General features: G+C 44.6%; 1 long non-coding RNA gene across 2 annotated transcripts in view; it reads right to left on the bottom strand.

Annotated features, from left to right (window-relative positions):
• Nucleotides 1-15,753, bottom strand: part of LOC137637766 (uncharacterized) — a 52,826-nt gene extending 37,073 nt beyond the window's left edge. The window contains exons 1-2 of one of the 2 annotated variants that reach the window (XR_011043791.1): nt 15,646-15,753; nt 414-651 (exon numbers count right to left, since the gene is read on the bottom strand). This is a non-coding gene — a long non-coding RNA (uncharacterized lncRNA). The remainder of the gene's footprint in view (nt 1-413; nt 652-15,645) is intronic. The other variant, XR_011043792.1, reaches the window with a different exon arrangement.
• Nucleotides 15,754-16,106: the final 353 nt, after the last annotated feature.

Raw genomic sequence — 16,106 nt, 5'->3', positions numbered from 1 at the left:
TCCACTGAAGTACTAATAAAAGCAACTAAAACCTAAGCTAGACATAGTTGCAACTAATACACATTGGATGTGCGAAGGTACATTAAAAATGGCTCAACAATTATTTCATCAACTATACACGAACCCACGCCATTAAAAGTGGATGCTTGCTTGCATGTGTTTACATCTTGCTGAGAAATAAAACAGAAGGAAACCTATATCAAAAAGCCCTTAGTATTTTGAAGCAAAAGTGCTCAGACTTAAAGCCAAGTAAATTTACCAAAGACTTTGAGAATGTAGTCAAGAATGCTTTCAAACTTGTCTTTGAAAATGTAGAGATTTAAAAATGTTTCTTTCATCTTTCAAAAACCATTTGGAGGAAAATTTAAAGTGCCAGTCAAACAAATAGTTATGTAATTAATACTAACTCTCACCTTTATCGTCCATTCCTACCACCAAAACAAATAACCGGAGCATTTGAAGAAGTGTTGGAAACATTATAAGATGATGACGAAGTGGGAATCTGGAATCTGTAATCCAATAAGAAGCTGCTGCACCACTACTGTTGTAGTTCCAACTGGGAATACATGGCGATGGGCTTGGTTTCCTGTGGGGTTGCCCTTCCGAAGAAAAAGTCAATCAACGAATACTGGCACTACAAACGACATCTCCCTAAATAATAAGGAAAAATAAGTTTATCATGTGAATAACAAAACATGAAATACCAGTAAAAGTAATTTATAATAATACTCAGAGAATTGAATACAAAAGCATAACCCAGGTTTTAGCATTTCTCCCAGTAACTTTGATCAAGTGCTGTACTGTGCAGTATTGTACTCCGCAAGTAATCACAATACAGTGTACTGTACTTTAATTTCACACCAATTACATGAACCACATATATTTCCAACTGGTTATCTTGTGTTTGCTATGCATTTCTCAGCCTTATTCTTTCTTCAAATCACTGATTTTTGGTGTTTCCCTATCCAAAACCCTGTTTCCCACTGGGATCCCCTATAACTGTTATTATATGGATGGTACAAAAACTCATGAACATGAAAAATTTGGAAATAATGTATTTTTCATAATCATACGAAGCTGAAGCTATTTACTGTGGAGATACATTTTAGCGACAGCTGAAACTAGCCATAAAACTTTAAGCGAGGTGGTACTGCCAACGGTAGCCAGTTGGGGCTAGTGGTGGCAGGAGGCGAGGCCTCCCCTCGCTCACACACGCAGTAGCCAACACACTCCAGTTTGCAATTGCGGTAGGACTTCTTTGGGTAGGTGATGGCGGACCAGTATGTGTAAAGAGCTTCAGGTTTGTATGGTCAAGAAAAATGAAAATGATTTCCAAATCTTCCATTTGTTCCGGCACCACATACAAACCCTTCATCTATTTACTATGGAGACTCACGTTTAGGTAGGTAGAAGTCCAAGATCAACAGGCTGACCCCTGACCTGAAGTGTGACCCTTATGCTGAGTAAGAGCTTGAGAAAAAAGCCCACCCTATCACCTTGCTAACTCTGCATACAAGTTAACGGCCTGAGCAATTGCACAAAGCTGTGAAAAACATATAATGTGACTCGTCAAGGTATAGACTTCCTTTTAAAGGGGAAAAGGCAAATAAAAAACAAAGGTTTTCCGAAATTGGGAAAAACCGATTCAGAACTACCATAACGTATACTTTTCCCCGAAATGGACTCGATACAAAAAGGCTGGCAAGAAAGCTACCCACCGAGCCACTTACAGATCGCCTAAGTAGGATATCAAACACAGCGCTAACAAACCTGAAGGGGATATTTGCTAGAATGATGAAAATGAATAAAAAGATCATGCCAAAATAAGAAATAGATGTCCAAATCATATATCAGGGTTACAAATAGTATAAGGAAAAGTAAATGCAAACCCGATAAACAAAGAGATCACTAGTAAGCGACACAATGGCCATAGCGAACCCCCGAAAGGGAATCTACATAAACAAAAGGCCAAACACGATTAAGAATAAAAAGGTGTCGCTACCCAGAAATCCCAAACAGACAAATATAATACTCAACTTGGAAGCAGGGATCTCTAAAACGTCGGACATCTTCCGAAAAAAACACACGAGCAAAACAAAACACTTCTGACCAATGCAAGAGCTGAAGAGGAATGAGGATGGGGGGTGGGGAGATGCAGGGGTAGAGAGAGGGTAGGTTGATGAAGGAGATGTCTAATTGGTGAGGGACTTATGGTCGTGGTTCAATCATGCCCCAGTTTTGTATACCGACACTCAATGAGTGAGCGAGCTAGGTTTATTCCTGGCATTCCATGCATCTCTTTTTTTCTCTGGTATTTTCAGCAATAATTATGCCTTAGATATGGTGCTAGAGGAGCATTTCATGGAGCGACACAGGGCGAGCCCAGAAATTGATTTTTCCTTCGTCAAAATCCCTTTTTACTTGCCTGAACATTACCCGAGTCTCCCTTAGCTTAAAGATTGAGGATGCAACAATATACATGTATACATATCAGGACACACAAGAAACGATGATACTCATCTACAGCCAGTAGAGGCCAGCTAGCAGAGTTCTTTGGCTCGCTCAGGCTCCAAGAGAGGGGAGAATGAAAGATAAAAAGGGACAGTCACACGCACATTCATACTAGATTTACAACTGAGTAACATCTGCCTTCAACTGACTGTTACCTGTCCTAAGAGGGACCTGAGGTGTTACTGATCATGTTTTGTGCCGCCACTACAGAACGTATGGAGATTGTGTCAAGGCCCCTGTGGGTTACGTCGTGCTGGTAATGAGCGGTGATGGTAAGCTGAGGTTTCCACACGCCCACCTGTAGAACCTGCGTCACAATAAAGTTCTTTTGGAATGCCAGGGACGTGCTTACACCCCTAACATCATGAGCTCTAGGCCTACTGTCAAGTGGAGGCAGGTCTGCTTGGAAGGCTCATTCGATGGCTTTCCTGGTCCAGGAAGATATTGAGTTCTTTGTTACCTTCCTCTTGATCCTGCCTGTGTTGACGAACAGTCAATTGATCCGTGGTCGCGCTCCCATAGTTTGTTTAAGGTACTTCCTCCCCGCCCTTACAGGGCATAATAACAGCTGATCAGGATCATCTGTTACAGTATGGAGACTCTCAACCCAGAAGGGCCCAAATCTAGGTTCTGCTACAGCCAATACTTGAGTCTTGCAATAATCTCAGGGACGAAGCTGAGTGTCACTTGCCCCCATCTCCTTGAATGGGTGATGTCGTAGGCAGACCATGTACCTCGCAGACTCTCTTTGCAGAGGCCAAGGCTAGGAGGAACACTGTCTTTAGTGTCAGGAAGTGCTCTTGAGGCTTGACTAAGAGGTTCATAAGGAACTCCTTTCAAGGGTTGTAGTACTTGTACTGCATTCCACGGGGGTGGTCTGACTTCCGACTGAGGGCAAGACAACTCGGCTCTACCTTATGTAGGAGGAGGGATAATTTCATCGAGGGGAATAATTCCATCAAGGAGGAAATGTCAACTTCATTCAGTTGAAAGGTAAGGCTCAAAGCTGAGCGATAGCCTTTCACCGGTGACACTGATTTTTCTATCCCTGAGGTACAACAAGAGTGGAGGGATGCCCCTTTTATGACACCAACCCCAGAAGATATTCCACTTCGCTTGATAGACTGCGATAGATGACTCTCGGAGGTATCCAGACCTCCTGCTTGCGAAAAACCTTGTGAAGTGAGAAGTTGCTGGATAACCTCCAAGCGTGAAGACATAGCGATGCTACTCCCATGGAATATCTTTGTATGTGGTTGTTTAAGTAGCTTGGGAAGTGGAGAGGGTTCCTTCGGTGCCTCTGTGAGCAGATGTAAAAGGTCCATGAACCATCCTGCATTTTGCCACATTGGAGTTATTAAGGTCATTGATAGGTTGTGTGATACGTCGGACTTTGTTCAGGAGCCTCCTTACCAGGTAGAAGGGGGGGAGGGGGAACACATAGATGTCTACATTGTCCTTACCAGAATGCTTGGGGATCTGATACTGGAGAACTGCACACCGGAAGTTTCCGGTTGAGGGACATTGGGAATAGGCCTATTTTTGGCGAACCCCATAAAGTCAAGACTTTGTTGGCTATCTTTTGATACAAAGACCACTCGGTGCCAACTATCCAAGTCTTCCGGCTCAGTTTGTCTGCCAAGAAGTTTCTCTTGCCCAGGATGAAACGGGCTGAGAGGGTCACTGAGTTTTCTTCCATCCATCTGATTATCTCTACAGCCAGATGGCAGAGGAGCAGTGAAAAGGTACCTCCTTACTTGTTTATGTAAGCCGTAGTGGTCTTGTCACTCATCAACACCACAGTGTCTTGAAAGGAGCTGTTGGAAGTGTTTGAGTGGCAGTGTTGCTCGGCTTTGGACCATAATCCGGAGGTGGTGTGCTGTAATAGGTGAGCCCCAACCCTTCTTTTGATGCACCCGTGAAGAGCATCAAATCCAGGGGAGGCGAGAGAAGGTCTATTCCTGTCAGTAGGTTGGTATCTGATATCCACCACTGCAGGTCTCTCTTCTCTGCTCCAAACCTACTGGTACTAGAAGATCTGGAGGGTCTTTGGGATGAGACCAGAATATTTCATCTGTCACTGGATAATTTGAGTGCAGAGACAACTGCTGGGGATTACAGTAGAGGGAGGCAAAATGTCCCAGGAGTATTTGAATGTTTAAAGACCACTCATGAATGGCAGAGGCAAGGGACAGTGACATTGCCCTACAGACTAGAATCAGCCAGTCGTCCAAGTAGCGAAGAAGGCGTATGCCGTTCTTGTGCGTCCAAGTCGAAACTAGGGCAACCACTCGAGTGTAAACTTGTGGTGCTGTGGACAGGCCAAAGTACAGCCCTTTAAACTGGTATACTTTGTTGTTGAGGGAGAACATTAGGTACTTTATTGAGGCTGGATGAATGGGATCTGGAAGTACTCATCTTTGAGATCCAGAGTGATTAAGAAGTTTTTTGGTCTGACAGCTTGTCTGACAGTTTAGGCTGTCTCCATCTTCAACAGAGTTTACTGGACAAATGCATCCAAAGCTAAGAGGTCTATGACTAGTTTCCAGCCTCCAGATGTCTTTCCTACAAAAGAAAGTTGACTGTAGAAGCCTGGAGACCCATCCTGGACCTCTTGGAGAGCGTTCTTTTCCAACAAGGTCTGGACTTTGGCCTGAAGAACTGTTGCTTTGTGGAGGAACTTGTGTTTACTGGATGGGAGGTCAGAGGAGGAGAGAAAGTGTGAATGGGACGTGATATCCTGACCTGGGAACGTCCTGACTCGCTGGAGAGCGTTGAAGCACTGGAAAGCGTTGGCATGCTGGACAGGGCTAATGAGATGTTGGTGAGCGCTGGCGCCCAGCCGAGGTCTGGAACGCTGAGAAGGAAGGCGCGTTCTCGAGGATGAGGGATGTTTTGCAACATTACGTGACAGGAACGGTGAAGGCAAGTCAGGAACAGGGATGTGCCTTTTGGAAGGGCGAACATCCACCGTGGGGGATCACAAGCAATCCACAAAAGAGTCCAAGACCGAAGTCAGAAGATTAGCGGCAGGGTCGTCAGAAGAAGGTCCAGGAACGGGCAAAGGTCGAGGACCAGAAGACGACAGAAGAGGAGGTTCCTCTGTGTGGGAAGGCAGCAAAGATGCATTTTCACCGTGCCGAAGGGAGACCTCTAGGGCGAAGTGGAGAGCAAGCTCTACGAGATCGCTGATGCCCGCTGGGGAATGGTGGATCAGCAAGCTGACCTTTAGAAGAAGCAGTCCTCCGCAGAGGAGTCTCTATGAGTGAACTCCTCCAAGGAGGAGAAAAACTCGCAGAAGCGACAGACGAAAGACTTAGCTTTCCCTTCGAAGGATGATCAGGAACGGGGGAAGCGCAGTCGGCAAAAACAGCTGAAGTCTGAAGAGGCAGGGGCAACGGCAACAGCAGCAGAGGATGCCTCAGACACCACTTCGTCGACGTACGACAGAGGATCCAACTCCAAAGTCTGCACACTAGCACCATGGATGATGAGCTGGAGCAAGGAATACTTGGAGGGCAGACCCGGAAGCCCCAAGGATGACAACACCTGAACAAAAGAAGAAAGACACATGGCCTCACCCGGGGGGAGAGGTGGGGCTGCTTGGCTAGGGGAAGCAACACCATCTTTCGAGGACCGGGGTTGACCAACAATTAAAGAGCCTACGCTAGTACTCGACGGTCTCTCGGAAGAGGCCAATCGAGTAGGAGCTTCAGAGGAAGGTCGGGAAACGGAAGAAGCAGCCTAGGGGTTTCCCCTTCCGAAAAAATCTTCGAAGGAGAAATATCCCGCATTGACATTTTTCACGCCGTCACCCAAACCTTCCCCACTGGGAGGCAGACCACTCCCGACACTCACTACACTTGTTATCTCGATCACACCTCTGCAGGCAGGACAAAGGGTGTGACGATCAGTGTGCACGGCTGACATGAAGGCACCACAGGGCCGGCCCTCAAGTGCAAGGCAGGTTCGCATGGTCGGCAGAAGTCAAAACACACACACTAATAAAGAGAAAGCACGAACAAAAAGCAATTACAGTAATGGCAACAAAATAGGCGAAGATGAAGATCGGCAACGACCGTTCACCATCCGAGCCAAAAGCAAAGTGAGCTAACTCACAGGTGTGTAAGCGGGAGCGGTAGCAAGCTAACCCCCCCTAACCCCGCTAACTAGCGGAATGGGTAGTTAACCCTCACTAAAATGTTAATGGCTCGATCTCTCACCTTCGCCGAAAGTAATAACCCCTAATAAGTAGCGTAGGTTTGTATTTCAGTTATGGAACAAACAAAGCTTTTATCGAGGAAAAGTAAACCTTTGCCTCATTCCAGTTCACAAATCACTCGCTCAGCAAACCCTGGGTTTATAAAGATAGCATAAGTAAATCTATATTGCGGACTTCTTCATATAGCAAATAGGTTTTATATTTTTCAAAATCAAATTATGTTTTGTTAAAATAGTCACTTAAAGATCCAAGAAAATAAACTGATGTGATATGGTCATGTCATGAGAAGAGATGAACAGTATATTGGGAGGAGAGTGATGGAAATAGAGGTACAGGGAACGAGAAGGAGAGGGAGACCAAAGCGAAGGTGGATGGACTGTATTAAGGGTGACCTTCGATCAAAGGGATTAACCGGTGATGAAGTGTGGGATGAGAACGCTGGCCAGAAACATCGACCCCACATAAAGATGCAGACAAAGAAAGAAAGAAAGAAAGCTTATGAAATCTTTGTAATGTAACACCTACAATAATGACAGCTATGATGCACAGCTGGAGAAAGGCTCCTGGCACTCTACTAGGGCAAAAAATGCAACGAAATGTTATTTTCATTAGTAAAATAAATTTTTGAATATACTTACCCGATGATCATGTAGCTGTCAACTCTGTTGCCCGACAGAAATCTACGGTCGGGATACGCCAGCGATCACTATACAGGTGGGGGTGTACACAACAGCGCCATCTGTGAGTAGGTACTCAAGTACTTCTTGTCAACAAGAACTCAATTTTCTCCTCGGTCCACTGGTTCTCTATGGGGAGGAAGGGCGGGTCCTTAAATTCATGATCATCGGGTAAGTATATTCAAAAATTTATTTTACTAATGAAAATAACATTTTTCAATATTAATCTTACCCGATGATCATGTAGCTGATTCACACCCAGGGTGGTGGGTGGAGACCAGCATACATGTTAACAAAGAAGCTAAGTATCCCGTATCTTATTTTAGCCGTTATTCAAAATAACAAACATAAAATAAATAAGTACCTGGTAAGGAAGTCGACTTGAACCATTACTCTGCCTTTTTAAGTACGTCTTCCTTACTGAGCCTAGCGATCCTCTTAGGATGCTGAGCGACTCCTAGGTGCTGAAGTATGAAGGGCTGCAACCCATACTAAAGGACCTCATCACAACCTCTAATCTAGGCGCTTCTCAAGAAAGAATTTGACCACCCGCCAAATCAACCAGGATGCGGAAGGCTTCTTAGCCTTCCGGACAACCCAGAAATATTTCAAGAGAAAGATTAAAAAGGTTCTGGAATTAGGGAAATGTAGTGGTGGAGCCCCCACCACTACTGCACTCGTTGCTACGAATGGTCCCAGAGTGTAGCAGTTCTCGTAAAGAGACTGGACATTCTTAAGATAAAAGACGCGAACACTGATTAGCTTTTCCAAAAGGTTGCGTCGAAAATATTTTGCAGAGATCTATTTTATTTAAAGGTCACGGAAGTTGTGACAGCTCTAACTTCGTGTGTCCTTACCTTCAGCCAAGCTTGGTCTTCCTCATTCAGAAGGGAATGAGCTTCTCGTATTAACAGTCTGAAAATAATAGGATAAAGAATTCTCTGACATAGGCAAAGATGAATTCTTAACTGAACACCATAAAGCTTCAGACGGGCCTCGTAAAGGTTTTAAAATAGAACTTAAGAGCTCTTACAGGACATAATACTCTTTCTAGTTCATTTCCAACCATACGCTAAGTTTGGAATAACGAACGATATTGGTCAAGGCCGAGAAGGCAGCTCGTGTTTGGCTAGAAAACCAAGATGTAGAACATGTAGCTGTTTCGGATGAAAATCCGATGTTCTTGCTGAAGGCATGAATCTCACTGACTCTTTTAGCTGTGGTTAAGCATATCAGGAAAAGAGTCTTAAAGGTGAGATCTTACAGGGAGGCTGATTGAAGTGGTTCGAACCTGTCTAACATAAGGAATCTTAGAACCACGTCTAAATTCCAACCAGGTGTAACCAAACGACGCTCCTTCGTGGTCTCAAAAGACTTAAGGAGGTCCTGTAGATCTTTATTGTTGGAAAGATCTAAGCCTCTGTGACGGAAGACTGATGCCAACATGCTTCTGTAACCCTTGAAAGTGGGAGCTGAAAGAGATCGCTCTTTCCTCAGATATAAGAGGAAGTCAGCTATTTGAGTTACAGAGGTACTGGTCGAGGATACAGATACTGACTTGCACCAGTTTAGGAAGATTTCCCACTTCGATTGGTAGACTCTAAGGGTGGATGTTCTCCTTGCTCTAACAATCGCTCTGGTTGCCTCCTTCGAAAAACCTCTAGTTCTCGAGAGTCTTTCGATACTCTGAAGGCAGTGAGACGAAGAGCGTGGAGGCCTTGGAGTACCTTCTTACGCGTGGCAGACGTAGCAGGTCCACCCTTAGGGGAAGAGTTCTGGGAACGTCTACTAGCCATCGAAGTACCTCGGTAAGTTATTCTCTCGCGGGCCAGAGGGAAGCAACTAGTGTCAACTTTGTCCCATCGTGAGAGGCGAACTTCTGCAGTACCTTGTTGACAATCTAGAACGGAGGGAATGCATATAGATCTAGATGAGACTAATCTAGTAGAAAGGCATCTAAAAGAACCACTGCTGGGTCCGGGATAGGTGAGCAAAGTATTGAGAGCCTCTTGGACATCGAGGTTGCGAAGAGAACTATGGTTGGCTGGCCCCAGGTGACCCAAAGTCTCTTGCATACATCTCTGTGGAGGGTCCAATATGTTGGAATTATTGTCCCTTCCTACTGAGACAAACTGCTAAGACATTCAAGTTGCCTTGGAAGAAACTTGTTACTAGTGAAAAGTCTAGACCTGTTGAACAGGAGAGGAGGTCACTAGCGAACTCGCACCATGTCAGAGAGTAGGTCCCTCCTTGCTAGGAGATGAACATCAAAGCAGGGAGTTGTCCGTGTTGACCTCCATTACTTTGTCTTGAAGGAGAGACCTGAAGCTTTTCCAGGTCAGACGTACTGCCAGAAGCTTCTTGCTGTTAAAATGCATTGTCCTTTGACTCGAGAGCATAATCCCGAGCATTCCCTACCGCCTAAGGTCGCACCCCAGCCTACGTCCGATGCGTCTGAGAAGAGAACGTGGTTGGGAGTCTGAACAGTCAGGGGAAGACCCTATAAAAGGTTGATAAAGTCCTTTCCTCAGGTTAGACCAGACTTATCTTCCGGAAACCGGGATCGAGACCGCTTCTAGCGTCTTGTCCTTTTCCAGTGAAGAGCTAGATGAAACCGAAGAGGACGGAGGTGTAGTCTTCCAAGTGACACCAATTGAACCACGGATGACAGTGTCCTAACCAGACTCATCCACAGCCTGACAGGGCCGTATTCCTTCTTCAGCATCTTCTGGATGGATAGCAGGGCTGGGGATTGATTTTCTTGTTCAGCCATGTCCTCATCAGAGGGTTCCTCATCCGAAACTGATGAGGAAACGGCAACGGAGTGGGCAACGTCTGACTCGCTGAATCCGGTCGCACTGGTGGATGCGTGACGGAGCCGGACACAAGATCATGGTACTGCTGCACAGTCTGTGAACTGTCAACCATGGGGATGCGAGGAAGTACAGCGACAACCCGAAACTGTCTAGACTGTCTGGGTAGTACAGACAACCCCTATCGGGTTGCTGAGGTTGCCGCACTGCGTCACAACAAGTCACCTCTGCTGGTTGTTGAACGTCTTCCCAGTGACACACTGAACGTCCACAACCACCTCCGAGAGTAGCTTAACTTCAACGTGCGACTGGCAACCCACACTGGGTCGCACCGGTGGAGGAACCATCTCAACTGGCGGACGTGAGTAGGATACCTCAGCGTCAACAGGGCGTACAACCAACCGGTAGGAAGGTCGTTGGAAAGAAGGTTCTTCTCCGTAAAAAATCCTCTATCAAGGACTAAGCTTGGACTGCATGTCTTGCAACAAAGCCCAAGGTCTATGGGAGCAGGTGTGGCAACAGACGGGGTTAGCGACTGAAGCGGAACCATTTACCCTCCCTCGAAGCATGTTATGCTTAAATTAAAGTCCATAGGAGGCTAAGCAGCTTAAGGCTCCTCTCCAAATGACAGAGTCCTCAAGGGAATATCAGAAGGAGGGAGAACAGCACTTTCTCATCTACAGGAACCATGTTCGAGAAAAGCTAGGTTCTCTCAGTGAGGGTTTCACTGGTGCAAAAGCAGCAGACCAGAAGGCAACGTTATGAAACTGCTTGACAGTCTGTGAACTGTCAAAAACTGAACTGTCAACCACAACAGGAGCGTGAGGACATACAGCACTGGTGTATAAGTAGCAGACCAGAAGGCAACGTCATGTAACTGTTAGACAGTCTGTGAGTTGGCAACAACCAAAGTTGTGTGGGGAAGCCTCAACTCCTGACTGACTAGTTTGCTGCGGGCGAGTGGCGGTAACCACAGTGTGTAGCGGAGGCTGACACACCGTGTCAAAACACGGCAGCTTGTGGTAGCTCACGCACGGCAACGGAGTGCTCTGTGTGTGGGAGTCATCATACATCTGGCAGGGTTGACTGTGCATGGGTGGAGGAGCTCTCACAACAAGGGTGTGAGAGCAGGAAGCCATGCCGGGCGCACAACCGTGGGAGGTGTAGGCCCACGGGTGCATCGTCAACCTTCTCCGCAGTCGGAGTGTGGGAGCTGGCAACAACAAAAGCTGAGTGTTGGTGCGTGGGAGGGGCTGCGGTGGGTTGCAGAGCATGCTGTATGATATGCAGAGCATGCTGTATGGTATGCGGAGCATGCCGCATGGGCTGCGGAGAATGCCGCATAGTACTGGAACCCGGCAGCTCTACAGCACCTTCCCACTGCTGATGCGGTAGCTCACGCATGTCAACGGATGGTGCAGCAAGAACATGCGTCTGGCAGGGTGGACTGCGCATCGGTGGTGGAGCTCTCACAGGTGGAGTGTGGGAGCAAGCAGCCGCAGTATCTGCTGAGCGCACAACCGTGGAAGGTTGTAGATTAACAGGTGCATTGTCAACCTTCCAGCACGATACTCCTGCATGAAGGAGCAAGCTGAGACTGTATAGTCTGCAGCATGGACCACTAGGGTCTATGAAAGACGACAACAAACGGAGCTACTGTCCGTTGTGACTGAGGGTCTAAAACAGCTGGTGCGGCAACAGACGGAGTTACTGCCTGTTGCGGTACCGCCTTGCCTCTCTTGGGAGGTGTGCAGTCATCGGATGACTGGAGCGAGTCCGAACTGACCCAGTGGCTACACCTAGGCCGTTGGACTTGCGCGGAAGGGACCGACTTGCACTTAAAAGCTGCAAGATTTGGTCCATGGTTTCTGCGAGAAACCTCTTCCGCAGACGAGGAATAAATGGGCTCTCTCGTCTTTGTGTGGGTGGGGTGATCACGTCGGCAACGTGTGTAGATACACCCGAAACCACGGAGGGAAACGTCTGTTCGTCGATCAAGACCTGTGGAACCCATAAGTCCTTCGACATTACTTCTCCCCTGGGCTTGGGAGCTTGTAAGAGGTATCGGACTAGGTGAACAACTGGCACGAACAAACGAACCCTCGAACGCAACACTGTAACACTTTGCGCATATCACTTTATCACTTTTGATTTTCTGTTAGCACTTATTTCACTGAACTCGAAACTTTAAGTGATTTCTACCTGAAACACGCAATCCTATCCTTCATTAAAAGGTAGTAATTGCGAAAACAGTTTTACAATGTAACAGAAAAACATAATGAAAGATAAAGAATTCAGTGACTGGAAAAGAGACTAAACACTAGATCAAATAAACTACGTTTAAAATCTCTCACCGCATAAAGCCTGGGAACAAGAACAAAACTCTAGAAACGTTTTACCTTCTTCCCCTATAGCGACTAGGGAGAAGAGTAAAAAACGAGAACAACGTTACCCGCTTGAACGAAACGTTTATCCTCCTCTCTCTCCCTCCGTCTCTATCTCTCTCTCTCTCTCTCTCTTGACTTAGAACCTGAGAGATGAGCCCAATTATATATCGTTAAAACATATTATTTGTTAAAGGAAAAAAACTGAAAGGTTTCCCAAATAAAAAGTTCCATTATTAGAATTAAAACCATTTAAGCTAAGAAAGAATGAACGAAACGCTAGAATCGGTTTACTCTTACTGCAACGTGAAACCGTGAAATACTCTCTCTCTATCGTAACGATAGAGCGCATGTTGAACGTTCTGAACGTCAACAACTGCGGAGACTAAACTAAACGTTAGTTCATCTTTGAAAACAGTACGAGACTATCAAAGAAATTCTTTCAAAAACATTAAAATTAAAATAGCATAAATTCTTAACAGGAAATACGATATGACGGGCTCAATGTTAATTAACTTCGGTTCCAAGTAAGGACCGCCTACTATTAGGAAAGGTCGCATATAAACAAACATAAAAATTAATTTTTATAAGTTTATAATAAATGGAAAGTTAATCGAAGAGGCCTATAAATGGCGGAGAGATATAAAATAAATCTATAACTTTGTTAAGCAAAATTACCAAAAACCTAAACACACTTCCGTCTAAGGGAAGGGTCGGTCATTAAAAGTGAAAGAGAGTCTATACTCTCTTCGACACCAACACTTCCGTCTAAGGGAAGGGTCGGCCATTTAAAAGTGAAAGAGAGTCCATACTCTCTTCGTCACCATAATTAAATCTATCCAAAACGAGTTCAAGTTTTGAAAAGAAGATAAAACCCCTGCATAGCGAAAGCTCAAAACTGGAATAGTGTACTTCACCAAAAAGTTGTGAAAACAAATCCAGTTAGGGACGGCGTATTAGTAGGTCTTGCCGGTGGCACGACAGAGGAAAAATTGAGTTCTTGTTGACAAGAAGTACTTGAGTACCTACTCACAGATGGCGCTGTTGTGTACACCCCCACCTGTATAGCGATCGCTGGCGTATCCCGACCGTAGATTTCTGTCGGGCAACAGAGTTGACAGCTACATGATCATCGGGTAAGATTAATATTGAAAAATACAGTACTGTAATGTATTACTAAACAAAATCAAAGTCAAGATAAAGTTTCTCTCATTATTCAAAAGTTTTTAAGCAGATAAAAGTTCTCGTAAATTCACACCATTAAAAAAAAATTTTAAATTCTTAAGCCCTCTGAGAGTGCAGACCTCCGCCACGGCAGCTTATTTTTCGAAACCAGCTTGCCTTTCCCAGAATCAATTAAGACTACAGGCATATTACAAGTCTTTTGTGTGACAACAACCATGTACGAACTTGCGGTCAAGGTTAGGGTTAATTAAGGCGACCTTTTGCTCGACCTTGACCTTTGACCTATAGGACTTTCAAAATTGAATCCCTTCCATGTCTCAACATAACAATTAATCCTTGAACGTTTCACTACTCTATGAGTAAAATTGTGGCCAGGAAGTTGTTCACAAACGGACAAACAGGGATGAAAACATAACCTCCTCCAAACTTTGCTGGCAGAAGTAATAAACCATCGGTTCCCGTCCCAACAAACAACTTCCACTCAATACCTTATTTAGATTAACTGCGTTACACAAATTAGCAGCGATCACCTTGGCAATCGAAGCAAAATATTGGAACATGTATTTTAGGCTACAAGGAACAGTGTTGGGGTTGAGGAGACCACTCCGCAAACCACAATTGGTTGAACAGTACGAGCAGGAAGGAGAGTAAAGGGAGATAAAGCCAAAGGCTAACAAGGTAGAACATCTAAGCACTGAAAGGACAATAAAGAGTTACAGGATGACTCCCTACCCTTACCAAGTCCCCTCCCTTTTAGCGCGCAGTTGACCAATCACAGCAGATCTCGGAAGAGAATGAACTTCGACGGACTGACTTTGGACACAGAACGTATCTTTGGACGTCATTCTTATCAAATATACACTTTTATAGAAGATTTTCCTTAGCTGATCTATTAAGAGTTAACTTGTATGTTATTGAAGACATAATGTAATAATTTAATTTGAATGGCACCTTCTGTTTGCTTATTTCTAATTACTAAAAACTCATAATTTGTTTTAATTAAAAACAATTCTCGAGTTGTACTTTCCACACATTTACTCTTTAAAGCTTCAACAAATCTCCCTTTACCATTTCTCGGATCTTTTATAGAGCGGAAGGAACCCTTATAGTTGGTAGAGACGGATCACGTGTAGAATTCCAAAAGGGAACCTTTATACAGCCGCGTACAATTCCTCTTGTGTGCATGGAAAATGGCAATTTTCTTCCAATTTTCTAGTCGCTCGTAAGACGTGGCCACTGTACGACAAATACTGCGTCAGTTGTTCTGCTAAACCTCCCCACCTGACCTAAACTACAAGATGTGATCTTACCTATTGGGGAGCCTTTGTCTATCAGCGGCCAGTTCCTCCTGTGTCGATTAAAAATGAACATCAAGTAACCTAAACTTTCCCCTGTAACCTAACCTACAAGTCATGTCCTTACCGCCTTATCTGGGGGGAGGGGGCGTCTAACATCTCCCCCGTGACCCCCTTTACACTGCTGTATTTTAAGATAGCCGTAATCAAACATACAGGTGGCCACTATCATACATACATCCCCCTTAAACCTCCTGACCCCTCCCAACAAACTACATGCAACACAAGTGACGAGTTGGTAAGGGTAGCGAGTCGTTCCGTCGCCCACAAATGACTAAGCAATGCTTACAGTGCACCTTTAGAAGAGCACTCACTACTGTCTTTGACCAAGAACAGGGTTATTATCACCCTACGAGAGAGAGAGGGCACAGGATTTGCAGCACAAGTTTCTTGAATCAACAATGTTAGTTTTTAGACTGTTTATAAAACACTCAATGTTTATTACTAAAAATACAAGGAAATAATTTTAAATACGTTACAAGCATAAATACGCCTTACTTCGTAGTATTTGGGGCCAAATAAGGCATATTTTAATTGAAAATAAGGAGGCAACTTTCGTAGAGACGATAAAGGTAAACAAATCTTGTCTTAATCACTGGACGTCGGACTCGGTCAGGGAGGAGGATCACATCAGCTCCGTCAGATACGCCCAATAAGACAACAAGTTTCAGTATTGTATCTCTTTTATTATTATTATTATTATTATTATTATTATTATTATTATTATTATTATTATTATTATTATTATTATTATTATTATTATTAACTGCTAAGCTACAAAACCTAGTTGGAAAAGCAGGATGCTAAAAGCCCAGGGGCTCAAATAAGGAAAATAGCCCAGTGAGGAAAGGAAACAAGGGAAAATAAAATATTTTAAGAAGAACAACATTAAAATAAATATTTCCTAAATAAGACATAAAAACATTAACACAAGAAGAGAAATAAAATAAGCTTTAACT

Source organism: Palaemon carinicauda, chromosome 3 (assembly GCF_036898095.1).
Source record: "Palaemon carinicauda isolate YSFRI2023 chromosome 3, ASM3689809v2, whole genome shotgun sequence".
NCBI lineage: Eukaryota > Metazoa > Arthropoda > Malacostraca > Decapoda > Palaemonidae > Palaemon > Palaemon carinicauda.
Note: the sequence above shows the minus strand (reverse complement) of the source record. Positions and strands in the feature narration are given on the sequence as shown.